Raw genomic sequence first — 26,897 nt, forward strand, 5'->3', positions numbered from 1 at the left:
CAAATGCAGCTTTCTGGTCATTTGAGGAAAGGGAGAATATAGTGTTCTAAAATGAAAAGCAAACTAAGACTAAACAGAAAATAACACATTACCATTTTAATAGGCAGATAGAAAAGTAAAGGATGCGGGGAGCAATTCTGCATGTTATGTTGTGTGGATAAATTATTATGAACCCACTCTGCTAATAGAAGAAAGCACTTAGGGAGAATGTTGGTTTTCCTGGAAGCCTTATGAAATGAAAAAAAAAAAACCAACAAGTTGCATACTGATGATAGAGGATATATACTTGAAGGAACCATGTGGATCCTGTTTAATATATTAAGTGCTGGAGCAGGGCAGGGGTGGCAGGACCCTTCCCCAACCCCCAAAGCCCTGGAAACAAAGAGAGTGATTTTAGTTATCCCTTCATACTTTGCTTTGTTCTGAAAGGGATTTGAATTTTTATTTTATTTTATCATGAGAGTATAGTTACAGTGTCAAATTCTATAGCTTAAGATCCTGATGCATGAAGAGAAATTTGTATAGAAGGGTTGTATAGAAGGGTTGTGCATCTTTATCTAGAAGGAGTTAAAGAAACCTCAAAGTGGACTAAGCCCAAAGCCTCTTGTTTATGAAAAAGAAGTAACAGGAATGGGATATGACATGCCTGAGGTCAGGAGACTTGTCCAAATGATCTATGGGCATGTTTTGTGCTGTTTGGGCAAGATTAGGGTGTGATCAGAGAGGTTACACTGAAGGAAGAGAAAGTTAGAGTAGAATTACTTTAAACCTTAGTTGAATTCATTTTCACCTCAGTTCTTTTCAGTTGCACAGGTACACTGCTCACTTTTCTCACATTCTCTTAGTTGGGCCTCTAATACTTGTTGCCATGCCTCTTTCACAGGTTGCTAAATATTGTTGAACTTCTTTAAAGTAATTTTCCACTTTTGCTTGATACTTCCTGTACATAAAGACTCAGTCTCTCTTGCACCAGCATTTGCAGAATTTGTTCCTTAAATGTTAATTCTTTAATGCATGTGTTAGTGTGTTTAAGAAGTCCCTGCACTCTTTTGAGTACATCTTGTATTAATATAAATACCAATGTCTACAATTTTGAATCTCTTGGTTCTTTATACTCTTTAGCCCTCTAGTTGGCTTAGTTCACTACTGGTGTCAATAACTGTATTTAAAAGGAGTGTTTTTTTCTTCTACTCCTCTAGCTTTTATTAGAATTAGAAATTAAGTTCTTGGATTTCTGACAGTGCCTTCACACTTTAAATACCTTTCACCAAACCTCTGAATTTAAATTGTCACTGCATCAATTCTATCTGAAAGTCAAACTATGGCCCTTGGGCCAAATCCAGCCTGCCACTTGGTTTTGTAAATTAAAACATATTCATGCCAATATGTTTACTAGTTCGTGGCCACTTTCCCACTGCAATAGCAGAGTTTAGTAGTTGCAACAGAGATTGTATAGTTCACAAAGCCCAAAGTTTTTACTATCTTGCTCTTTGTAGGAAAAGTTTGCCAACCATCTGGTTTAGTAAATCTTACAAACCTGAAAGAAGAATAGTGGCCATGAGGAATGACTGGGGACTATAACTGACATATATTGTAGTTTAGACAGAGCTGCTTACTGATGGTTTGATGTGGAGCATTAAACATCTATCTAGTTATATTACCTTCACTTTCCCCAAATTGTAAGTAGTGTAGCACTTAACTCAGTTGTAAATATCACCTAGGATTTTACAAATTTCATGTTGAGTGACTTGTACCAATTGAGTAAATGCTGCCTTGATTTATTTCAGTTATAGTTTTATAAAATAAAATTAGCAGACAGAAATTTAGGGGAGAATATAATTGCCAGCCATAAGAATTACCTCCACACTGACACAAAAGATAGTTGAAATATGTAACCCTTAGTGTCCCCCAACATCCTTATAAGTGACTGGTGGAATATATTCCTGTTTTTATAGGGAACATAATTGGGAAAAGAAGAAAAAATTAGCCGAAACCGGTTTGGCTCAGTGGATAGAGCGTCGGCCTGCGGACTGAAAGGTCCCAGGTTCGATTCCGGTCAAGGGCATGTACCTGGGTTGCGGGCATATCCCCAGTGGGGAGTGTGCAGGAGGCAGCTGGTCGATGTTTCTCTCTCATCGATGTTTCTAACTCTCTATCTCTCTCCTTTCCTCTCTGTAAAAACTCAATAAAATATATTTTTAAAAAAAGAAGAAAAAATTAAACATATATATATATATATATATATATATATATATATCCTCATATTAGCTTACTGCCTGTTATATGCAAGTTACTATGTTGAAAAAAATATATCTCAAGGCTCAATAGGCTTTTAATTTAACAGTAAAAATAAATACACAAAGGACTTAAATGTATTAGAGTTAGACCTGTGCTTAGTGAGGGAAAGAAAGTGCCAGAGAAATTTAAAGAAGAGAATGAGAAATTGGTGGAATTGGTGAGGGAAAAGGAAAAGGGTCTTGGAGAAGTAGCATTTTAGATTAATCCTAATGGATTGATAAGATGCAGACTGGAAGAGAGGGGGCTGGACAACTGTGTCAACATTCCTATATGGGAACAGGCTTGGAGGCAGAAAAGCGTAGTTGTATTCCAGATCACTGGCCAACTCTGCCTGCATCACTGTCTCCCAAATGTTCATCTGCTGATTATTGCTGATCCTAGGTGATGTTTTCACCAATCCATGTTTTTTTTTAAAAAAAATAATAAGTATAGCATAATTAAATATGTTGTTATGCAGTTTCCAATTGTCCTCTCCTGGGCAGGATTATATTTTACCCAGAGATTGCTAGTGCTAGCGTGTTTTGTTTTGTTTTGTTTTTAACTACCAAGTGTCCTTTTATAAATGAAACAATGGTGCTGGTAGCTGGTGAGGTTGTTTTGTTGTTTGTTTGTTTTTTAATAACCTTGGCAGAAGAAAATGATAGCTACTGTGTGATTTTGTTATGAAATTGTACTAGTCCACGAAATCCCAAAGTCTCAAGCTAAATTATGGAGGCTTTGACTGTTATAGTAAAAAAGTAACTGAATTTGGCAGGTGATGCAGAGAAACTCTGAAAGTTGTGAGCAGGAGAGCAAGCTGTTCTTTAGGAAGGTGATCTGGTAGTCTGCTATAGCGATGGCAGTGGGGAAAGAGCAGAGGTGAGGTGACCAACTATATTATTGCAGAGTCTGTAGAAAAGTAAAATGGCTTTAAATTGGTTTGAGACAGGATACTGAAAAGAGTAAGATGGATATAAGTGAGGTCATAGACATGAAACCTAAAAGACCTGGCACATGATTGGCTTTAAAGGACCAAAAAGAAAAAGAAAAAAGAAAAGAAAAGAAAGGACCAAAAAGAAAATTAAAAAGATGATTTCTTTTTTGTTAAAGATGATTTCTTATGATCATTAGGGTGAATGAGAGGTACACACAAACCTTCTGTACTCTTTTTGCAACTTCTTGTGAGTTTTAAAGTGTTTGAAAATTAAAAGTTATAACAAAAAGAAGACAGAAAAAGGAAAAGATGACGTTTTCAGTGTCCAAAATATGCAGCAGGGTGGGCCTGTCAAAGCTGAGGACACAAGCACCATCTTCAGTGGGCTTCAGTCCATTGTTGCAATGTGAGAATGTGGCCCATGAGCAATACATTCAAGGGGCAGACTCAGTGAGCATCAAAGCCCCACTGAAGCGTTTCCTGCTCTGTAGGATGGACTGCACAGCAGCTCCCCTGCTGTAGTCATAGCCAGTCCTTGCCGCTGATCAGCCTGGGGATAAGTCCCTCCCAGTGATGCCAACAGTAGTCAAGACTCAACTATAACAGGACAGTGCACACAGCTCACTCAGTGGCACATATGGAGCACACAGCTCGGGTAACTGGGGAGGCTGCATCACTGGACCCCACAGGACAAGGCCACTCTACCAAGTCCAGGAGATGTAGCATAAAAACAAACATAGGGAAGCAGCCAAAACGGGGAAGTAAAGAAACAGATTCAAAGACACAGAGGACATTTTTACATTTGCCAGAGCGGAGGGAGGTTGGGGAGGGGGGTCCTGGGTGAAAAAGGAAAGGATTCAGACATACAAATTGGTAGTTACAGAATAGTCATGGATGCGCATATAAAGTACAGCATGGAGAAGATAGTCAATCATACTCTAATAACTATGTATAGTGTCAGATGGGTATGAAATTTATTGGGATGATCACTTATTGAGTTGTATAATGTCTAATCACTGGGTGTACACCTGAAATTAATATAATAACGTATGTCAACTGTAATTGAAAAATAAAAAACAATTAAAATTTTAAAGAAAATATCTTGCTCTTTCCTGTCCTCTGTTTTTCCACCTCCTGCCTTGAACAGAGCTGTGTACATCTTCACTAATGTAGTAGAGTTTATTGACTTGCACATACAAGATAGGAATTGCTTTCAAATCCATAAGGATTAGGTTGAAAGAAAGAAAGAGAAAAAAAGAAAGAAATCTCAGTTCTATGGACCCCTGCTATTGGTTATACCTCCTATTCCTGTGATAGTTTGGGAGCTGAGAGGGACTTGATACTGGCACATTGTAGCTCCAATTATAAATTTAAATCAGGTTGAAACAGAAAATTATGCATTTCCAAGGCCACAATAAATTATATTTATTCTTGGTAGCATGACTAAAGGTAAAGTGGAGTGCTTGAGAATTCCTTACCTTACATGGACACTTGTTTAGGCTCAGCCAACTAAGGCTTTGTGTATGTGTGTGTGCATGTTCATGTGTGTTTTAATTTCTACATCTGCACAGCATCTCCAAAAAGAATCCATTTAGATTAATGGCATTGTTGTTTGAGTATTGAAATCTTATTTTTTTTTCTTTTGAAATCTTATTTCTTTAAAAAATTTTTATAACAGATTTTAAATGACAAATGATCTCTTTTTCTTCTTAGTGATAATTCACTGGTGTTCCAACCTGACAGAATAAGAACTAGAAGAAACAGTACAACATTTATGACACAACACTGTCTGGTAAGAAAATGCTTATAGCATCCTCACTGGCCAAGATTGTGCTCTTGGCCTTAACTAGTGGTTCTCAAACTTGAGTGTGCACCTGGAAAGCTTGTTAAAACAGACTACTGAAGATAAATTTAACTAATACTCAGAGTCTATTACTCTATAAGAATTCCTCAATCCAATAGAAATGTAAAACAAACAAACAAACAAAAATACAGACTCCTGGACCTCAAACCCAGGGTTTCAGATTCAGAAAGTCTGGAGTGCTGGTCTGAGAATTTGCATTTCTGGCAAGTTCCCACTTTGAGAAACACTGTATCTCAAAACCAGAAACATTACAGAAGGGCACATAAACATGTTGACTACAATCACACTTGTTTTGCTGAAACTGCAGCAGAATTAAGGGTTGTCTTTTTAAAAATAAGTTTTATTGATTTTTTTCAAAGAGAGAGGAAGGGAGAGAGAGATAGAAACATCAATGATGAGAGAGAATCATTGATCAGCTGCTTCCTGCATGCCCCCTACTGGGGATCGAGCCCACAACCCTGGCTTGTGCCCTTGACCGGAATCAAACCTGGGACCCTTCAATCCGCAGGCCAATGCCCTATCCACTGAGCCAACCCTCTAGGGCGACAATAAATTGTTCATAGAGTTCTCATATGATTTTTAACATGATGGAATCTATAGAGCGTATTTCAGTGAAATGTTATAGCTTGGAACTCATTTTTAAATATTACCTCCTAATCTTAGAACTGGACGTTTTCCTCTATGTCGAATGATATTCAATATTACTCCACTGTCAACATAAGAATCATCCAAATCTGTAGAGAATTTTATGAGTTTATTTGAGCCAAACTGACGACATGCTGGGAAGCAAGATCTCAGTGCTCTGGCAAATGACAGTTTTCTGGTTCTTTTTATATATTTAGAATTAAAGGAGGGAAATAAAGAAGATTAAACAAGATTTTGTGCTCCCTCGAGAGTGGTTATACCTCTGAGGGGTCTGGAAAAGAGGATTATGTGTACTTCTGGCATTTCATAGGAATTTTAACCCAGGTGCACAAGAACAGTGGAGAGGTCTTGCTTACTGCAAAGATAAACCTTTTATAGGCCTGGAGTATGATTACCCACCCCTGACCTTCCCAGTTAGGAATTTATGATTACATACATTAAGCTGTGAGATTACCTTCAGTTACTGATTTTGTCAGATTTATTCAAGTCCCTTTTTTGTTTGAACTGCAAATGCACTAATGTTATATTGGGTGGTAAGGAGGAATAGAATTGTTTATTAAACAAATCCCCTTCTATTCACTCATTTACTCATGTTATTGTAATATAGCTAAAGGGCCATAATGTCTGTATATAGAGTATATGTATATATTTAAGATCAGGTTAGTATGTCTTTTTAATTAAATTATAAACCTTAGTGTTTCAATTCTATATTGTGAATTTTCTGGGCATTTGGATGATGATGATATGAGCATCAGTAGCATGAGTTAAATGTATTAAAATTCTGTTTATTCAAAGGTATGTGTGTATTTGAGGGTTTTTTTAAATTTTTATTTATTTGTTGTTGTTAACCCTCACCCAAGGATATTTCCCACTGATTTCTAGGGAGAGTGGGAGAGAGAGGGAAAGACAGAAAGAAACATCGATGTGAGAGAAACACATCGATTGGTTGCCTCCTGCAGGAGCCCTGATGAGGGCCCAGGCCGGGAAAAAGCTTGCAACCAAGGTATGTGCCTTTGACTGGAATCTAACCCAGGACCCTTTGGTTCGCAGGCAGACGCTCTATCCACTGAGCCAAATCAGGTAGGGAACATTTGAAGGGTTGTTTTTTGTTTTTTTGTTGTTCTTTTGTTTGTTTGTTTTGTTTTGTTTTTAAAGGAAAACCTAAGTTTTTTAGATTTGGTGCATGTACAACTTCTCAGTGATCAGTGCTAATAAAGGAGAGCACTGGGGGAGAATATCTCAAACTGGATAAATCAAAATAGTTTCTACTTGCTTTGGAAAGTAGATTATCTTTACAGTATGCTTTAAGAATGGGAATACAAATATTTTAAAATTAGCAATAATATCTAATATTGGAGAGGTACAAGGAAATCCATATTCTCACACACTGCTGGAAAGTAAATTTGAATAAGCTTTCTGGAGGACAGTTTGGCAATGTGTATCCACAGCCTTGTGAGCCAGAAACTCTATAAATTGATCCTGAAGAACTCATTAAGGGTGTATGCAAAGATTCAACTATAAGGTTGTCATAGCATTATTTATAAGAGCAAGCAAAAAATGTAGCAACAGTATTAATGTCCAACAGCAGGGAATATGTTAAATGACTAGCCTTCATTATCTGAAGCTGAATCCCAACTGTAGCAATTACTAGCTATACAACCTCGGACAAGTTGCTTAATTTCTCTGGCCCTCAATTTTCTAATCTTTAAAATGGAAACAATGTCTACGTTGTGAGGTTGTTCTGAGAAATGAGTGAGATAAGATATGGCTGGTACATAATGAGTGCTTCTTCTTATTACAGAACATCCATAAAGTATAATATTCAGCCTTTAAAAACGCTGGAGTGATTGAATTTTAACCTGGGAAGATATTTGTAATGTATTAAGTTATTTTTGTTTTCTTTCTAAAGTAAAAATCCAGTTTATTCACCTGCTTACCACATAGCACACAAGAGACAATGTGTTTCACATCATAGATTTCACTTCCGACTTCTTTGTTCAGTTTTTTTTTTTTTCTGGCTAAAAAGAGAGAGTAGCCAAGAAAGCCAGGCAATGCCTACCTAACTAAAATAAGTTTGGGGGAGTGATGCTAATATCATCCTCACAGGAATGGGCACATGGGGGCCATTAGTTGCAAGCTGATTTTCTAGAACTGTTAGCTGAGAGCATAGGAACACCACTTCTGGATGCTCATGCTATCTCAGGTTTCAGTCAGCCCCACCACACAGGTACAGCAGAGCTCTCTGGTAATTGCCTTTACTGTCTTCCTGGACGGAGTCAGCAAAACACACTTGTTCTGAATACACTGGGCCAGGTCTCCTTTGACAAAGAGCTGTAGCTCTTGTACCTTTCAAATAATATCTGGAGGCAACATGCCCTCTGTTTGGTCATGATGCTGATCCACTTGGAGCATCAGCTCCTTTCCTCTTTGCTTCAGCATCATAGAGATCCCAGGCATCTTGGGTCAGTCAGTTCATAATCAATGATAGAGCCACCCTCTCTGCTCTTCTACTCTTTGCAAGGGCAACCATCAGCTTGCAGAAGTCACCAGATGTGTCAAAAACAATATCCTTTTTTAACAATATCCTTCTTCAGATAATTCTTCAGATCTATTCCTTGTAGACTTAATTTCTAACAGCTCCTAGTTGGTCCTTGAGCAGATTATCTCAATGGAGAGTCCTCGTCAGTCACCAGACCCTTCATGGAGGAAGAAGGCTTTCAGCTCGGAAGCCTCATACTGAGCAGATATTTTCAGTAGGCCCCCGAATCATCATCTGTATCTGAATCCCAGTTGGCCAGACAAGGCTGACTACATTACTGATGCAAGTTACATTTTGGTCCTTATTTGGTAGACAAAGGCAATATCCTGTTTCTGTTCATTGTTACAGCTGGTCATGTGTTGACGATGGTGACTTCATTCACCTTTAGTCGTGATGGCTGCTTCAATGTTCAAAGTATTCTGCTCAGTATAAAAGTTGGTGTATGCTTTGACTGACTTGTATGCACTTAGGGGTGTAGAGTGGTCATTCTCCAAGCTGAACTTGCACAGAATTTCATGAATAGTGGATATTTTTATAGAAGCTGGCCCAAGAGCTGAGAACTGCAAACATCCCCAGATGCAGAGCCAAAATGTATTATTATTTTAAAAAAATGAAAAATAGTATGTGCAGTAGGACCCAGGTCTGGGAAAATAAACACTGAGATATTTACTATAGCCATCCCTGGATGTTGGGTGATGCTGTTTTCCCCCCCATGAATTATGTTTTATACTGAGCATGTATTGCTTTATAATGAGAAAAAAAGTGAATAGATTTCTGTTGCAAAATAAAAGAGTGGGGTAAATAGGTGAAGCACAGTGGATTTTTAGGGCAGTGAAACTACCTGATATAATACTGTGTGATGGATATATGTTATTTTGAGTTTGTCCGAACCCATAGAGTGTACAACAAGAGTGAACCCTAATGTAAACTATGGATTTTGGGTGATAATGATGTACCAGTATTAATGTGGGTTTATCTATTACAACAATTTACCACAATTGTTTGGTTTTTGATAGTAGGGGAGTCTATGCCTATGTAAGTGTAAGGGAAATCTCTGTTCCTTCCACTCAGTTTTGTAGTGAACCTACAACTGCTCTAAAAATTAAGTTTATTAAAAACTAATTAGAATAAAATATCAGATGGGAAAAAGAATGAAGAATGCTGGGTAATAGGGAATAGATAACCCTAGTTTTATAAGTATCACATATAATCCAAGTTGTTGTTTATAGATCATTAAACATTCAGTTCTTTTTTTTTTTAAAGCAGATTATCATTTTATTAATGTTCCATAATTTACTTAACCAGTTTATTATTGATGGACATGGTTTGTTTTCAGAATGTTGCCATATACTAACAGAGTGCTGTAGTGAATTTTCTTATGCACATTTTATTGCAATTTTTTAAAAAACATATAATTAATTAAATTTTATTTTTAAAATTCTTTATTGTTGAAAGTTTTACATATGTCTCTTTTTCCCCCCATTGACTTCTCCCTACCTGTTCCCGCACCCCAGCACATGCCCCAACCCCCCTATTGTCTGTGTCCATTGGTCATACTCATATGCATGGATACAAATATTTTGGTTGATCTCTTACCACTCCCCTGTGCCTTCCCTCTGAGGTTTGATAGTCTGTTCAATGCTTCTATGTCTCTGGATCTATTTTTGTTCATCAGTTTATGTTGTTTCATTATATTCCACAAATGAGTGAGATCATGTGATATTTATCTTTCTCCAACTGGCTTATTTCACTTAGCATAATGCTCTCCAGTTCCATCTATGCTGTTACAAATGGTAAAAGTTCCTTCTTTTTTATAGCGGTGTAGTATTCCATTGTGTAGATGTACCACAGTTTTTTAATCCACTCATCTGCTGATGGGCACTTAGGCTCTTTCCAAATCTTAGTTATTGTAAATTGTGCTGCTATGAACATAGTGGTGCATATATTATTTCTGATTGGTGTTTCTGAATTCTTGGGCTATCCTATATAATAAAAGCCTAATATGCTAAGTGGTTGACTGGTCAGCCGTTCAACCAATCAAAGCATAATATGCTAATGATAGAAGGAACCAAGATGGCGGCATAGGTTAAAGCTGGAGTTTGCTGCCTTGAACAACTACTTCAAAAGTGAAACTAAAAGATGGAACGGACATCACCCAGAACCACAGGAATGCTGGCTGAGTGGAAGTCCTACAACTAGGAGGAAAGAGAAACGCATATGGACACTCAGAGGAGGCGCAGTGCTGAAGTCAAATTCTGAGGTGCGGAGTGCGCGGAGCGGGCTGGCGGCGGAGGGCGCGGTTGGCGTTTTCAATCAGGAGGGAGTCGCAGACTCTGAGCTCCAGATACAGGCAAGTCTTTACGGACTCAGCTTCAAACGGGAGAAGCGGGACTGTCTGGCTTCGGTCAGAGGGAGTGCAGCTTTCTCTCCGAGGTTTGCAGCGGTCGCTGGGACTCAGAGAGGCAGAGCCCCTGGGGACAGGACTGAGAGCCACCATAACTGCTCTCTCCGGCCCACCCTGTTGATCCTGTGCCAACATTCAGTTCTATAAGTGTTTGATGATGGTGGTAGTGGTAGCGATAATTAGCATTTATTGAGTGCATACTATGTGCCAGGTACTATATTAAGCATACTATGTGTATTATTGTCATCACATTTAATATAAACAGAGGCTTGAAAGAACTCTTATAGTTTTAATAACACTACTTCATATAGCAACAAATTATATAGAAAACATATCCCTTTTAAGTACGCTTTTAAATTTTTTATTAAAGTATAGTTGACATACAATATCATGTTATAGTTTAAGTACGCAACATAGTGATTTGACATTTATATACCTTACCGGTATAATGTGATCACCACAATAAGTCTAGTAACTATCTGTCACCGTGCAATGTTATTGTAATACTAGAGGCCTGGTGCATGAAATTCATGCATGTGGGGGGGGCGGGGGTCCCCTCAGCCCAGCCTGCACCCTCTCCAATCCTGGACCCCTCAGGGAATGTCCCACTGCCAGTTTAGTCTAAACTGGCAGTCAGACATCCCTCTCATAATCCGGGACCACTGGCTCCTAACTGCTCACTTGCCTGCCTGCTTGATTGCCCCTAACTGCCCCGACTGCCAGCCTGGTTGCCCCCAACTGCCCTTCCCCCCCATCAGCCTGGTCGCTCCTCACTGCCCCCCTCTGCCGGCCTGGTCACCCCTCAGTGCCCCCCCACCACCGGCCTGATCACCCCCAACTGCCCCCCCCCCCCGCCAGCCTGGTTGCCCCACACAGCCTGCTGCTCAGTCGTTTGGTCGTCCCTCACTAACCCACCTACTGGTCTGGTCACCCCTAACTGCCCCCCCTGTCAGCCTGGTCACCCCTCACTAACCCCCCTGCTGGCCTGGTTGCCCCACGCAGCCTGTTTGGTCGTCCATTTGGTTGTTTCGGTTGTGATGGTCATTTAGGCATTTATATAGATAGATTATTGACTGCATTTCCTGTGCTGTACACTACATCCTGGTAGCTTATTTATTTTATAACTAGAAGTGTGTGCTTCTTATTCCCCTTTACCATTTTCACCCTTTTGTGTCAGTTTTATCAAGAAAAACTTCCTGACTTTTGTGAGAGGGTTCACCTAGTTGCATTATTGACTTGCATTAGGAATTTTCTTGAAATACCAACTTTGGAACACAATTAATACAGGCCAGCCTGAGTTTCTAGCCAGTAAGCGGTCCATAGCTGCTTCTTTATACTCATCACTGGATAGAAACCGAACCAGGCTCAGAGATGATGAATATCTGAGTATGACTACTCCAAAGTTAGATAGACGGTGCTGTTAGGTATAATCTGCTCTTCTGTAGATACCAAAGTAGATAATTTTTCTGCTCAGAAAGTTCAAACTTTTTGAGAAGGGAATTCAAGGCTTTCCTTCATCTTCACCCTCTTGGCCTCAGAGCCTTCCATCCTTCCACAAATGCTGGCATGCCAATCAAACAAGACTAGCAACCTTTCCTAAAATATTTCAAGCACTCATATTGCTTATGCTGTCCTACAAGGTTCAATTCAAACTTCACTTTATGCCTTTCTTATCTGTCTCCCACCTCCCACCCCCTACACCTATACACTTAATTTTGTTTTTTATACCTACCACACTTTGCCTCCATCTCACACTCATTTACTTGTCTCTTACATAATATTTGCTACGATGTCTGGATTGTTAGGTCTCTGAGAGTAATGACTATGGCTTAGTTGATTTTTTTAAAAAAATCTTTCCTTTCCCTCTGAGCAGAAAAACAGGTCCTTACATATAAAAAAAGGCTCAAAAATATTGAATACTTAAGAGTTAGATCCTAGCTGGTTTGGCTTAGTGGATAGAGTGTCAGCCTGCAGACTGAAGAGTCCTGGGTTCGATTTTGATCAAGGGCACATGCCCCAGTTGCAGGATCGATCCCCAGTAGGGGGTGTACAGGAGGCAGCCAATCAATTACTTTTTTTAAAAAATTGTTAAAAATTATATTTATTAATGTTTCAGTAACATGAGTTGGTATGATAAAATAGCAAACGAAATAAGTAACCTACAAAGCGATCAAAACCACGTAAAAATTGCAGGCAGGAGCCCTAACCAGTTTGGCTCAGTGGATAGAGCCTCAGCCTGCAGACTCAAGGGTCCCAGGTTCGAGTCCGGTCAAGGGCATGTACCTTGGTTGTGGGCACATCCCCAGTAGGGAGTGTGCAGGAGGCAGCTGATCGATGTTTCTCTCTCATTGATGTTTCTAACTCTCTATCCCTCTCCCTTCCTGTCTGTGAAAAAATCAATAAAATATATTAAAAAAATAATTGCAGGCAGGAAAAGCCTAGAAGGAAATACATGACAATTCACTATGGGTGGGTGAATACTAGTGATTTTTCCATTCTTTCTACTTTTCTGTATTATCTATATTTTTATAATGTACCTGTATTTTAAAAAATTCTTTATTGTTTAAAGTATTACATGAGTCTCTTTTTTTCCCCCATTGACCTCTCCCCTACCACCCCCTCCTCCAAGCACAAGCCCTCACCACCCCTTACTGTCTGTGTCCATTGGTTTTGTTCATATGCATGCATACATGTCCTTCGGTTGATCTCTCCCTCACCCCCCCTCACCTTCCTCAATTACTTTGATCATTGGTGTTTCTATCTCTCTCTCCCTCTCCCTTCCTCTTTGTAATCAATAAAAATATATTTTTTAAAATAGTGAAAATGGAAAATTAAAAAAAAAGTTAGCCCTATTTTTTTTCTGGTAGTGAATTAGTATAATGAAGTAATTCTCTAATTGTGAAATATAATTTGTATGTAGTGAATTTTCAGTTATCCACATATCAATTTTCTACTGTTACTATTACATCCTTGGCTGTTTCCTCTACCTTCTATCAAATTATTAGAAAAAACAGACTGATTCTTTTTTAAGTTTTATTGGAAGCTTACATTTCTTTCTTTTCTCTTTTTTAAAAAAATCTTTATTATTTAAATTAACATATGTCTCCTTTTTCCCCCATTGACCTCTCCCCAGCCATCCCCAGTCCCCAACACTTGTTCTCACCCCCCCCCCCCCAGTGTCTGTGTCCATTGGTTATGCTTATATGCATGCATACAAGTCCTTTGGTTGATCGATTAACCCTCCCCTCCGCCCTCCCCTCTGAAGTTTGATGGTCTGTTCAATGCTTCTCTGTTTCTGGATCTATTTTTGCTCATCGGTTTATGTAGTTCATTATATTCCACAAATGAATGAGATCATGTGATATTTATCTTTCTCTGACTGGCTTATTTCACTTAGCATAATGCTCTCCAAGTTCATCCATGCTATTGCAAATGGTAAGAGTTCCTTCTTTTTACAGCAGCATAGTATTCCCTTGTGTAGATGTACCACTGTTTTTTAATCCGTTCATCTGCTGATGGGCACTTAGGCTGTTTCCAGATCTTAGCTATGGTGAATTGTGCTGCTATGAACATAGTGGTGCATATATCCTTTCTGATTGGTGTTTCTGTTTTCTTGGGATATAGTCCTAGAAGTGGGATTACTGGGTCAAATGGGAGTTCCATTTTGAATTTTTTGAGGAAACTCATACTGTTTTCCACAGTGGCTGCACCAGTCTGCATTCCCACCACCAGGGCAAGAGAGTTCTTTTTTCTCCACATCCTTGCCAGCATTTGTCATTTGTTGATTTGCTGATGATAGTCATTCTGACAGGTGTGAGATGGTACCGCAGTGTCATTTTGATTTGCATCTCTCAGATGATTAGTGACTTTGAGCATGTTTTCATATGTCTCTTGGCCTTCTGTATGTGCTCTTTTGAAAAGTGTCTATTTAGGTCCTTTGCCCATTTTTTGATTGGATTGTTTAATCTTCCTTTTGTTCAGTTGTATGAGTTCCCTGCAAATTTTGGAGATTAAAACCTTATTGGAGATAGCATTGGCAAATATGTTCTACACAATGGAATACTCTGCTGCTGTAAAAAAGAAGGAATTCTTACCATTTGCAACAGCATGGATGGAACTGGAGAGTATTATGCTAAGTGAAATAAGCCAGTGAATGAAAGAAAAGTACCACATGATATTACTCATTTATGGATAATTAAGACCATTATAAACTGATGAACAAAAATAGATACAGAGGCAGAGCAACATCAAACAGATTGTCAAACTACAGTGGGAAGGCCGGGAGGGTTGCAGGGGGTGGGTAAGAGATCAGCCGAAGGACTTGTATGCATGCATATAAGCATAACCAATGGACACAAGGCACTGGGGAGTAGGGGAGGCCAGGGGAAGGTCAAGGGGAGAAAAAAAAAGGAAACATATGTAATACTTTAAGCAATAAAACAAAATTAAAAAAAATATGTTCTCCCATGCAGAGGGCTTTCTTGTTGTTTTGTTGATGGTTTCTTTTGCTGTGCAGAAGCTTTTTATTTTGAAGTAGTCTTTTTTGTTCATTTTCTTCTTAGTTTCCATTGCCTTAGGAGCTGTATCAGTAAAGATATTGCTATGACATATGACTGATATTTTGCTGCCTATGGATACTTCTAAGATTTTTATAGTTTCCCATCTTACATTTAAGTCCTTTATCCATTTTGAGTTTATTTTTGTGTATGGTGTAAGTTGGTAATCTAGTTTCATTTTTTTGCATGCATCTGTCCAATTTTCTCAACACCGTTTATGGAAGAGACTGTCTTGACTCCATTGTATGTTCTTGTCTCCTTTGTCAAATATTAATTGAGCATAATGGTTTGAGTCAATTTCTGGTTTTATGTTCTGATCCATTGGTGTATAAATCTGTTCTTGTGCCAGTACCAGGCAGTTTTGAGAATAGTGGCTTTGTAATATAGCTTGATATCTGGTATTGTGATCCCTCCAACTTTGTTCTTTTTTTTCAGGATTGCTGCAGCTATTCGGGGTCTTTTTTCATTCCAGATGAATTTTTGGAGAGTTTGTTCTAAGTCTGTGAAATATGCTGATGGTATTTTAATGGGATTGCATTGAATCTATAGATTGCTTTGGGTAGTATGGACATTTTAATCATGTTGATTCTACCAATCCATGAACATGGTATATTCTGCCATTTGTTTATGTCTTTCTCTTTCTCTTTTTTCAACATCCTGTAGTTTTCCAAGTACCGATCTTTTGCCTCCTTAGTTAAGTTTATTCTTAGATGTCTTAATTTTTTTGGTGTAATGGTAAATGGGATTGTTTTCTCAGTTTCTCTTTCTGTGAGTTCATTATTGGTGTATAAAAAAGCCATAGATTTCTGGGTGTTTATTTTGTATCCTGCTACATTGCCGAATTCATTTATTAAGTCTAGTAGTTTTTTGATGGAGTATTTGGGATTGTCTATGTACAGTATCATGTCATCTGCAAATATGACAGTTTTACTTCTTTTCCAATTTGGGTAGCCTTTTATATCTTCTTCTTGTCTGATCACTATGGCTAGCACTTCCAGTACTATGCCGAACTGGAGTGGTGAGAGTGGGCATTCCTGTCTTGTTCCTGTTCTTAGGGGAAATGGTTTTAGTTTTTGCCTATTGAGTATGGTGTTGGCTATAGGTTTGTCATATATGGCCTTTGTCATGTTGCGATATGCTCCCTCTGTTCCCACTTCGCCGAGAGTTTTTATCAAAAATGGGTGTTGGATTTTGTCGAATGCATTTTCTGCATCTGTTGATATGATCATGTGATTTCGTCTTTCAGTTTGTTTATGTGATGTATCAAGCTTATTGATTTGCAAATATTGTACCAGCCTTTCATTCCTGGAATAAATCCAACTTGATTATGGTGTATGATCTTTTTAATATATTGCTGGATGTGATTTGCTAATATTTTGTTGAGGATTTTAGTATCTATATTCATGTGGGATATTGGCCTGTAATTCTCTTACTTTGTAGTGTCTTTATCTGGTTTTAGATTTAGGAGAATGCTGGCCTCATAAAAAGAGTTTGGAAGTGTTCCTTCCTCTTGGATTTCCTGAAATAGTTTGAGGAGTATAGGTGTTAGTTCTTTGAATGTTTGGTAAAACTTCCCTGTGAAGCCACCTAGACCTGGGGTTTCATTTGGTGGGAGTTTTTTTATTACTGCTTCTATTTCATTAGTTCTTATTGGCCTATTCGGGTTTTTTTATTCTTCCTGATTCAGTTTTGGGAGATTGTATTTTTCTAGTAATTGGTCTATTTCATCCACATTGTCCAGTTTATTGGCATATAGTTGTTCATAGTATTTTTTTTTTTATAATCCTTTGTATTTCTGTGGTGTCGGTGGTTACTTCTCCACTTTCATTTCTGATTTTATTTATTTGGGTCTTTTCTCTTTATTTCTTGATGAGTCTTGCTAATGGTTTATCAATTTTGTTTATCCTTTCAAAGAACCAGCTCTTGGTTTCATTGATTTTTGTAATTTTTTTTTAGTCTCTGTTATTTAATTCTGCTCTAATCTTTATTATTTCATTCCTTGTACTTACTCTGGGCTTTTCTTTTTGTTCTCGTTCTAGTTCTTTAAGTTGTAGGATTAAATAGTTTATTGCTGATTTTTCTTGTTGTTGTTTTTGTGTGTGTGTGTGTGTGTGTGTGTGTGTGTGTGTGTGTGTGTTGAGGCATGCCTGTAATGCTATGAATTTCCCTCTCAGGACTGCTTTTGCTGTGTCCCAGAAATTTTGGGTTGTTGTGTGTTCATTTTCATTTGTCTCCAGGAAGTTTTTTTATTTCTTTCTTGATCTCGTTGGTAACCCATTCATTGTTTAATAACATGCTATTTAACCTCCATGTGTTTGAATGTTTTGGGGTGTTTTTACTGTATTTGATTTCTAATTTCATTCCACTCTGATCTGAGAAGATGCTTGATATGGTTTCAGTCTTCTTGAACTTGTAGAGACTTGTTTTGTGTCCTAACATGTAGTCTATCTTTGTGAATGATCCATGTGCACTTGAGAAGAATGTATATTCTGCTGTGTTGAGGTGAAATGTTGTATATATGTCAATTAAATCCATCTGATCCAGTGTGTCCTTTAGAGTCTCTGTTTCCTTGTTAAGTTTTTGTCTGGAAGATCTATCCAGTGAAGTCAGAGGTGTGTTAAAATCCCCTACTATGACTGTATTGTTGATCTCTCCATTAAAGTCCTCTAGGAGATTATATATATATATATATATATACTAGGGGCCTGGTGCACGAAATTCGTGCACTGGGTGTGGCGGGGGGGGGGGGGGAGTGTCCCTCAGCCCAGCCTGCCCCCTCTCACATACTGGGAGCCCACAGGCGTTGACCCCCATCACCCTCCGATTGCCTGATCAGCCCCTTGCCCAGGCCTGACGCCTCCGCCAGAGGTGTCAGGCTTGGACAGGGGACCCCCATCTCCCCCCGATCACTGGCTCTGGCCCCCGCCCAGGCCTGAGGCCTCTGGCCCAGGAATCATGCCTGGGCAGGGGACCCCCATCTCCCTCTGATCGCTTGCTCCACCCCCAGCCCAAGCCTGACGCCTCTGACCCAGGCTTCAGGCCTGGGCAAGGGGACCATCATATCCCCCCAATCCCCGGCTCCGCCCCCCACCCAGGCCTGATGCCTCGGCCAGAGGAGTTGACCCTCATCACCCTCCGATCACCACTCACCGGATCGGCCCCTTGACCAGGCCTGAGGCCTCCGGCAGAGGTGTCAGGCCTGGGCAGGGGACCCCCAGCTCCCCGCGGTTGCAGGCTCCGCCCCTGCCCAGGCCTAACGCCTCTGGCCTAGGCGTCCGGCCCAGGCAGCGGGGACCTGAAGTGGCAGCGGGGGGCGCCGCGATCGTGGGCTTCGCTTTAGGCCCAGGCAAGGGACCCCTAGCTCCTGGGACTGCCAGCTTCGACCGTGCCCAGCTCCCATCGCTGGCTCCACCCCTACTTCCTGCTATCACTGGCCAGAGCGGCAAAGGTGCCTGATTCTCCGATCATGGCTGGGGGGCAGGGCAAAGGCGGCCCCAGGGCCGCCTTTGCCTTGCCCCCCAGCTCTTAGCTCCCCCCTGGGTTTCTGATCACTGTCAGTGGCAGGGGGCTTCTTCCTGCTTTCCCTTTCGCCTCCATATTGTGCCTACATATGCAAATTAGCCGCCATCTTGTTGGCAGTTAACTTCCAATCTTAGTTGGCAGTTAACTGCCAATCTTAGTTGGCAGTTAATTTGCATATAGCCCTGATTAGCCAATGAAAACGGTATCGCCGTACGCCAATTACCATTTTTCTCTTTTATTAGTGTAGATATGTATTTAGGTGCTCCTATATTGGGTGCATACATGTTTACCAGGATTATATCCTCTTGTTGGATCAATCCCTTTAGTATTAAGTAGTGACCTTTGTTGTCTTTTGTGATGGCCTTCATTTTAAAGTCTATTTTTTCAGATATGAGTATTCTTACCCCCAATTTTTTTTCTTTTCCATTTTCATGGAAAAAAATTTTTTTCCATCTCTTCATTCTCATCCTGTGTGTGTCTTTTGTTTGAAGTGGGTCTCTTGTAGATAGCAGATAGCTGGGTCATGTTTTTGTATCCATTCAGCTACCCTACACCTTTTTTTTTTATTGCTTAAAGTATTACAAAGGGTATTACATATGTGTCCATTTTATCCCCCCGCCCTAGACAGTCCCCCAGCCTCCCCTATCCCCCAGTGTCTTATGTCCATTGGTTATGCTTATATGCATGCATACAAGTCCTTTAGTTGATCTCTTACCCCCCTACCTACTGCCCCCCAACCCTCCCCGGCCTTCCCGCTGCAGTTTGACAATCTGTTTGAGGCAGCTCTGCCTCTGTATCTATTATTGTTCAAAAGTTTATAATGGTCTCTATTATCCATGAATGAGTGAGATCATGTGGTATTTTTCCTTCATTGACTGGCTTATTTCACTTAGCATAATGGTCTCCAGTTCCATCCATGACGTTGCAAATGGTAAGAGTTCCTTCCTTTTTAGAGCAGCATAGTATTCCATCGTGTAGATGTACCACTTTTGGGTGTGTTTTGCTTCCTTGTCTTCTAATTCACTAATTCGGTCCTCCGCTTCTCCTAGTCTACTGTTGATACTTTCAATGGAGTTTTTCATTGCAGCTATATCACTCTTCATTTCTTCTTGGGTCTTACTTAAGTTGTTTATTTTTTCATCTGTTTCTTCTTGCTTCTTGCAGAGGATGTCGATTTTTTCCTCCATCCCGTTTATGCACTCTAGGACCCTTATTCTGAATTCTTTGTCTGTCATGTTGCATGCCTCTCTATTACTTAGCTGCTTTTCTGGAGAGTCCTCCTTCTCTTTCCTTTGGGGGTTTCTTTGTCTACCCATGTTTGATCTCACTGACATATCTAGATGTTGAGTCGTTCAGTGGTTGCTCCTTTGGTGGCAGTGACTCCTTGGTCTGTGGTTGCTCTTCGGGCGGTTGCGGTAGCAGCTGCTCTTCAGTTGGCAGCAGCTCCTCTGGTGTGTGCTGTTCACAGCTGAGGTGGCTCTTCTGGCTGGTGGGGCGAGGCTTCACATACAGCTGCTGTTCCTCAGCAGAGGGTGTGGTGCTCTGGAGGTTGCTGTAGCTTCGATCTGCTGCGTTGATTTAAAGACACAAAATACAACACAACAAGGCACCACGTACCCGGCAGTATACACAAATATATTCACGATATTAATAACCCCAAATAAAGGTGACCACCCGAATTAAGAGAATTAGGGGATAAGGAGGATGGAAGGGAAAAAGATAAAAGAGAAAAAAGAAAATAAAAGTAGGGACCAAAAAAAAAGAGTGCAAAAATGAAATTGGGAAAAAGGAGGGGGGAAAAAAAGCGAGAAAAGAAAAGACAAGAAAAAAGAAAGAAAAAAAAGGAGAAAAAAGAAAATAAAAGAGCGAAAAGAGAGAATGAAGTGGAAGAGGGGAAGAGACTTTTAATATGAGGAGACTACTCCTATAGAACCGCCATTAATCCCAACAGATTCCAGCAACAGCTCCCTGGAGATGAATGCAAACTAGAAACAACCAATAATATAACGATGAAAATAGAATGGAGAACACTAATCCCAAAATAAAATAAAGAGAAAATAAAATGGCACTTTAAAAAATGGTAAAATGGTAGCAGTAATAATACTGGTTAAAAATAAGAAGGTAGTAGTTAAAAGGGTAAAATGAGGTGATGGAAAAAGAAGAAAAAAAAAGAAAAAAAAGAAGAAAAAAAAATTGGTTTCTTAGTTAAAAGGTGAAAAAAGAAAAAAAAGAAAAGAAAAAAAGAAAAAAAAAAAGAAAGAAAGAATTGCAGTAGTGAAGGTCCTTCGGTTCTTCTATTCTTCAGTGTGGCTCGCCTTAGACCTGCCAGGTATTCAGGAGAGTGTTGAGTTTCCCTGCGATACACTGTTCCTCTGTTGTAAACCACAGCCTTATTTTAAAGCAGGCCGCATTTGTTTCCCAGACTGCCTTATTTTGTGTTTAGCAAAGAGTCAGTTTGTGGGTCAGCCTCTGGGTGGCAGTGTTCTGGGGTTGGCCTCTGAGGCTATAGGGCCTCTCTGTCCAGTGGAAGTTCACTGCCCAGAGCTGGCTGCGTAATAGTTCCCCTACACCTTTTGATTGGAACATTTATTCCATTTACATTTAAGGTTATTATTGATAGGTACTTATTTATAGCCATTTTAATTCTGTATGGCTAGGTTTCTCTCTCTTTTTCTTCTCATTACATCAATCCCTTTAGCATTTCTTGTATTGCTGGCTTGGTGGTGATGAACTCCTTTAGTCTTTTTGTCTGGGAAGCTCTTTATTTGATGGTGTATTTTGAAGGATAGCCTTGCTGGATATAGTAATCTTGGTCTCAGATCCTTGCTTTCCATTACCTTGAGTACTTCATGCCATTCCCTTCTGGCCTGTAGAGTTTCTGATTAGAAATCAGGTGTCAGCCTTATGGGAACTCCTTTGTAGGTAACAGTTTCTTTTCTCTCTTTTTTAAAATATATTTTATTGATTTTTTATAGAGAGGAAGGGAGAGGGATAGAGTTAGAAACATCGATGAGAGAGAAACATCGATCAGCTGCCTCCTGCACACTCCCTACTGGGGATGTGCCCACAACCAAGGTACATGCCCTCGGCCAGAATCGAACCTGGGACCCTTGAGTCCACAGGCCAATGCTCTATCCACTGAGCCAAACCGGTTAGGGCAGTTTTCTTTTCTCTTACTGCCATTAAGATTCTCTCTTTATCTTTAATTTTTGGCATTTTAATTATGATGTGTCTGGGTGTGGGCCTGTTTGGATTCTTCTTGTTTGGGGTTCTCTATGCCTCTTGAACTTGTGTGACTTTTTCCTTTACCAGGTTAGGGAAGTTTTCTGCCATTATTTCTTCAAACACCTTCTCTATTCCTTTCTCCCTTTCTGCCTCTTCTGGCATACCTTCTATTCTAATATTGTTACATTTCACATTGTCCCACAGCTCCCTTAAGCTGTCCTCCTGTTTTTTAATTGTTTTTTTCTTTTAGGTTCTCTGATTAAGTGATATTTTTCACTCTGTCTTCTAATTCACTGATTTGATCCTCAGCTTTCCCTAATCTGCTGTATATTCCTTCCAATGTGTTCTTTATTTGTGTTATGTCATTCTTTATCTCAGACTTCTTTTTTCATAGTTACTATATCTTTTTTCATGCTGTTGAGCATTTTTACCATCATTACTCTGAGTTCTGATTCACATAAATTTCTTATCTCTGCTTCAATTATCTCTTCTTCTAGAGAATTCACTAGTTCTTTCTGACTAATTAGATCAGGCATAGACTTAAAGCCTCCAGAGACCACCTCTGCCTACAGACTGATAGGATTCCAACTTGAATTACCCACCCCAGGTGGTCATCCTCAGGTGTGGCGAGAGTTGATTTCAACAGGGTGGGGCAGTTGCTTCTGCCTAGCTGATAATTATTTTTAATCTCTTAAGTGGCCTTAGGACAAGGTATTTTCCAATAGGGTGTGTCAACTGTCTTCCCCCTAGGCAAGGCAAATGTCTATGTGGGAAAGATGTCCAGGAAACTTGGGATGTCTGCCTTCTGAGCTCTATCCCCTGAGTCTCCAGTTCTGGCTTCTGCTCTCACAGCTCCTGTCTACTTCACCCTCCCTCTGCCAGAGCAAAAGGTGGGTGGTTCCACAGGGAATTTTGTGTGTTGGCCCTTTAAGGGGGTGCCTGAATTTTCAGCTGTTACTCCCTGGCAGACAGCACCCCGCTGCTTTTCATAGCCAGATGTTATGTGGGTACCCTTCTCAGATTTGGTGCTCTCTGCTGGGGGGGGGGGGTCAGCTTGGATATTAGATCCCAGAGTTCTCAATGGCAACCCCCCACAGCTGAGATATCTCTCCGGGACTTCAGTTGCTGACTGTGGGTGCCAGGCCAGCCCTTTTGCGCCTCTGCCCCTCCTACTAGTCTCTATGTTGTCTCCACTTTTAGTTCTCAGGTATCAGCGTTCTCTCTTGTGAGTTTTCCGTTGATTGTTCAGGATGTTTTTCTGTATTTTAGTCGTAATATCAATTTGTTCCTGGGAGCATGTTCATGCAGTATCCACTTACTCTGTGGCCATTTTTAATCCCTCCTCATTTTCTATAATGACATCAAAATAGTCACAGTCAGCCCTACCTGGTTTGGCTCAGTGGATAGAATTTTGGTCTATGGACTGAAGAGTCCTGGGTTTGATTCTGGTCAAGGGCACATGCCTGGGTTGCTGTCTTGATCCCCAGTGGGGGGCATGCAGGAGGTAGCCAATCAATGATTCTCTTTCATCATTGATGTTTCTATCTCTCTCTCCCTCCCTTCCCCTCTGAAATTAATAAAAATGTATTTTTAAAAAATAGTCACACAGTTTTAAGATTCAAAGCTCATCTTCACTTCTTCCTTATTTTTCGTCTGTATCTAATTATGCAGCTAATCCTATTAATTCTTCCTTGACAGCATCTCTGTTCCCACTGCTACTTCCTTCTGTCCCTTGGGCCCAGATTACTCTAATAATATTCTAACAGATTTCCCATCTCTGCCAGTTTAATCTGATTTCTATAACCAACACCAAGATAACTTTTCTAAAACATAACTTTTAACTCCTTTCTCTCTCTCCTGTGCAAAATTTTACAATGGCTTCCTATTACCTATTGAATAAGAATAAGAACACCTAGGTTATATTGAGCACTTACTTACATAGGTTGCCAGGCACTAAATAAGAACTCTACAACCACCTCCTTGTCCTCTATTACCATAATATTCATATGGGTGAGGAAACTGAGGCTCAAGATAAGTTGCTTGCCTAAGGTTGCACAGGTAATAAGTTACAGAACTGCGGATTTGACTCAGTTCTATTTTGCTCCAAAGCCTATGTTTCTAACAACTGTGCTATTCATATGTCCACCTAACTTGACTCAGGTGAACTGCAATTAGTTGTAATTAGCTAAAGGTTATATATATATATATATATATATATATATATATATATATATATAAAGTGAATTTCTATTTTCTCAGGGGATCACCTTCTACTCCTCCCGGGCTCTGATCATGCTTACTTTGGAGAGCTCCAACCTAATATAAGTAAAGCTTGCCTCTCACATATGATTATAGGTGTCCTTAAGGAAGGCTTATCTGCTTATTTTATGTTCTCCATAATATTTAGTATCATATTTTTCCAGCACTATTCTAGATACTTTATTAGGTGTGAAATACGTTTTTAAGAATGCCAGGATGAATTTGGACTGTGGGTTTTTTATTAACCATTTTAACCATGAGTACAATTTAGTGGCATTAAGTGCATTCACAATGTTAATCATCATCATGCCAAACAGAAACTCTGTACCCATTCAGCAATAATGCCCCATTTTACCCCCATCTCCTATACCTCTATTCTACTTTGTCTCTATGAATTTGATTATGCTAGGTACCCCATGTAAATGGGATCATACAATATTTTTTCTTTTGTGTTTGGCTTATTTCAGTTAGCATAGTGTTTTCTAGTTTTCCTTATTTGAGACGGTTTTCTTGTTATTTATTATTATACAATTCTGCCTCTACTGCTCTTCCTGTCTTACTCTTTTTACTTAATTTTTTTTCTTTCATATATTTTGAGTTAATTTTTGTATATGGTGTAGGGAGAACATTCAACTGTATTGTTTTGTATGTGCGTGTTCAGTTTTCCAAGTACCATTTGTAGAAAAGATCATCCTTTCCCCCATTAAATGGTTTGCCATCCTTTTCCAAATTCAATAGACCATATATGTGAGGGTTTATTTCTGTTCCATAAAGTCTGTTCTTATGCCGGTCCCACACTGTTTTTGGTTACTATAGCTATGTAGTAAGTTTTGAAATTGGGAACTGGGAGCCTTCTAAATTTATTCTTCGTTTTTACAATTGTTTTGACTATTTGGGTCCCCTTGAGATTCCATGTGAATTTTAGGATGGGTGTTTCTGCAGAAGAAGGCCATTCATTTTGATAGAGGGTTGCCTTGCATCTGTAGATCATTTTGAGTAGCATTGCCTTCTTAACAGTATTATGTCTTCACATCCACAAACACAGAATATCTTTCCATATGTGGATTATTTTTTAAAATAACTGTGAAAGTGATACTTGCATATTATACAAAGACAGAAAATATGGTAACGTACAAAGAAAGGAAGAAATACCCCAAACCTCACTACTCATTGATAAATATTGTTAAATTTTTGGTGAACATCCTTCTGAACACCTCTTGTTTCAAATTTTACATAAATAGCATCTATTTTTTCTTAACATATAATACATATTTTTCAATGTGATTGTTTACTTAAGTGCACCCTTATGACAGAAATTTAGTATGTTTTGGGCTCTGAGTAGTATTAATATCATAGTATTAATATTAGGAAAATGGGCCATAACCGGTTTGGCTCAGTGGATAGAGCGTTGGCCTGTGGACTGAAAGGTCCCAGGTTCGATTCCGGTCAAGGGCATGTACCTTGGTTGGGGGCACATCTCCAGTAGGGAGTGTGCAGGAGGCAGCTGATTGATGTTTCTCTCTCATCGATGTTTTAACTCTCTACCTCTCTCCCTTCATCTCTCTAAAAAGTCAATAAAAATATTTTTTAAATAAAAAAATATTAGGAAAATAGTATAATATTAATGTTTTATATTTTCTCTTTTGAATGAAGAAAGGCACAAAGTTTTTCTCATAATCAGTCCTTGCTTATCTGATGTACTGTAATGCATAAGTAATAGATCTTTAGTGTGTTAGGTGCAACAATGAAAAGTAGAGAACCAGATATTTGTTTAGAGCAGTGGTTCTCAGCCTTGGCTGCACATTAGAATCACCTGGGAATCTTTTTAAAATCCTGATTTCTGGGCCTCATCCTCCGGAAATTCTGTTTCTTTGTTATGGGGTGAGGCCACAACATTAGTAACAAAGAAACAGAATTTCCGGATGATGAGGCCCAGAAATCAGGATTTTAAAAAGATTCCCAGGTGATTCTAATGTGCAGCCAAGGTTGAGAACCACTGGTTTAGAGGTTCATTTGACCATTCAATAGCACAGTGAATGAAATCACTTTGTGAAACCACAGGAACTATATTCAATTTATTCTCATGTTCCTGTCTTTCAGGAAGAAGGTATGGATTTAATAACTAAAGAAGCAATGAATGAATGGTGAGTACTGTACTTTGAGTTACTATTCTGATCATTTGTATATTCAGTTACATCTTTTCTTTTAGATAGGCAAGCTGCAGTACTTATGTTTTGTTTGTGTTTGTGTTGTGTGTTTTTTTCATTTGTAGGGACATACAAACTACAATACAGATACATTAGTCTTGGGAAGAAAATGTGAACTTGGTATGGTAGTAATACTTCAATTTCGTAGAAAATGTTTGCTTATTTCAATGTTGGTGCTGCCTAGTTTTGCTGTAATTTCTAGAAATTGAAGCTTTCATTGAAAACTAAAATTATATATGCTGTATAAGTTTTTGTTGTTGTTAATCCTCACATGAGGAAATTAGGATATTTTTCCATTGATTTTTAGAGAGAGTGGAAGGGAGGGAGGCAGGGGGAAGAGAGAGAGAGAGAGAGAGAGAGAGAGAGAGAGAGAGAGAGAGAGAGAAACATTGACATGAAAGAGACACATCGATTGGTTGCCTCCCGCATGCTCCCAGACCTGGGCCAGAATCAAATCTGCAACCC

The 26,897-nt window shown here is 39.4% G+C and overlaps 1 long non-coding RNA gene across 1 annotated transcript in view; it reads left to right on the forward strand.

Annotated features, from left to right (window-relative positions):
- The window catches only part of LOC308536163, a 66,390-nt gene that overhangs the window by 3,404 nt on the left and 36,089 nt on the right, over positions 1-26,897 (forward strand). Inside the window, exons 2-3 of the long non-coding RNA XR_013997330.1 lie at positions 4,925-5,003; positions 26,326-26,369. This is a non-coding gene — a long non-coding RNA (uncharacterized lncRNA). The remainder of the gene's footprint in view (positions 1-4,924; positions 5,004-26,325; positions 26,370-26,897) is intronic.

The sequence above is a fragment of the Myotis nattereri genome (genome assembly GCF_964212035.1).
Source record: "Myotis nattereri genome assembly, chromosome: X".
Lineage (NCBI taxonomy): Eukaryota > Metazoa > Chordata > Mammalia > Chiroptera > Vespertilionidae > Myotis > Myotis nattereri.